Source organism: Fukomys damarensis, unplaced genomic scaffold (assembly GCF_012274545.1).
Source record: "Fukomys damarensis isolate Sample0158 unplaced genomic scaffold, DMR_v1.0_HiC HiC_scaffold_11, whole genome shotgun sequence".
Lineage (NCBI taxonomy): Eukaryota > Metazoa > Chordata > Mammalia > Rodentia > Bathyergidae > Fukomys > Fukomys damarensis.
The window spans coordinates 792,307-793,931 of NW_022900923.1; the positions used below are offsets into that span (position 1 = coordinate 792,307).

A 1,625-nucleotide genomic window follows, 5' to 3' on the forward strand; every position below is an offset into this window, starting at 1 on the left:
GGTAAGGGGAAAAAATGAGAATCAAGACTTGCCATGTAAAGGTACATGATCCCAACAATGAATGTAACTGTACTGTATCCCTAAAATGTACCAATAAACTCAATAAAATTAAAAAAAAAAAAGTACTGAACTGAATGATATAATGAGTGACAGAAACATGAGACTTATCACATTAGTCTACTTTTGTTCACTTGAAAATGTCCCTTAACTATTATCACATGTTGAATGTCTTGAAATCATTTCTCCTGACATTTTCTATCCTTTGATCTACCCCCTCCCTTTGTCAGTTTCCTTCTTGTTCGGAAAAAAAGTGAAAGCTCTCCCCTTAGCTTTCAAGCAACCAAAACCCAATCTAGTATCTTAAACACGCAAATAGCCTGTGTTCAACCATCTCCCACAACTGAAATGACCACACCTGTCTCTACACCTTTGCTCTTGCCCTTTCCTCTGTAGACTGCATTCATCAAAGTTCAAGAATCTTCCAGAATTTTATATTGTCTACTCTGACCATTTCCATCTCTTACCTAATACTAAAAGCAACAACCTTAAAATACAGTAATATGCTGAATTTCATCAAAACACATCCTGTGGGGCTGTGAGAGTGTAGTTAAATGGTACAGTACGTCCATTAAGCCTTGGGTTTTATTTTCAGCATCATAACACATTCTGAATGTACCTTAATATTTAACAGTCCACCTAACATTTTCCTATAAAATTTGTGTAAACCAAACCTATTTTAAATGATCAAAGTTAATTTTCCAAAGTGCAAATAGTCCAGTTTCATCTCCCTGGCTGTAATACAACTCCAGTTCCTTATATAACAACAGGGGCATAGTCCTTAGAACTCAGGCAAAAAAAGAGTCAGGCAAGTAATGCTGCCTTTTCAGTGAGCTTCAGCTCCCCAAACCTAGCAAGATTCAGGGCTTTCACATGAGAAACCTTCAAACTAAACACTGCCGCTCCACTGGAGGAAGTAAAGTGGGAACGCAGACCTGTACTTGCTAGACATGTGCTGAGGCAGGCAGTGTACTTGGTGCTTAAGACACTCTCTCCGCACAGATCTAGAAAACAGACATTTCCCATTTTAAAGCTAAGAAAACCGAGGCTTAGACAGGCAAAGTAAAGTGGACAACAAATAACTCAGCAAGGATTCCTGATCCCAAACCGTGTTCCTTTCCATTAAAACAGGCTGCCTGTCCACAATGAAATATGAAGACATACTAAAACCATATTCTGTACAATTAACCTAAAGTTAGCACGCCCTGCCAAACAGTAAGTTCAACTGAATCAGAAAGAGGTAGGCGCGACGTCCCAGGAAAGGGGACGAATTCAGAATTCCTTGTGCATTCTTCCTATAGTTAAGAACTTAAACCTAAATTGTGAGTCACAACATTTTTGCTTTTCAACGCCCCCCGCCCAAAAGACCCAGATGCTCCCTCCAGAAGAGGAAAATACTCAGGCATTGAAATCAAGAAATGTAGGCCGGGGATGCAGCTCAGTGGCACCGTGCCTGCCTCGCAAGCCCAAGGTCCTGAGTTCGATCGCCGGTACCAAAAAGAGGAAATGACTTTCCGTGCTCGCTTCGGTAACAAGTAAAAAAAAAAAAAAAAAAAATTACTTCCCCG

General features: G+C 40.1%; 1 protein-coding gene across 4 annotated transcripts in view; it reads right to left on the reverse strand.

Moving 5' to 3' along the window:
* Cnih4 (cornichon family AMPA receptor auxiliary protein 4) overlaps positions 1-1,625 on the reverse strand; it is a 23,510-nt gene that overhangs the window by 21,414 nt on the left and 471 nt on the right. The gene's annotated exons all lie outside the window — the stretch shown is intronic.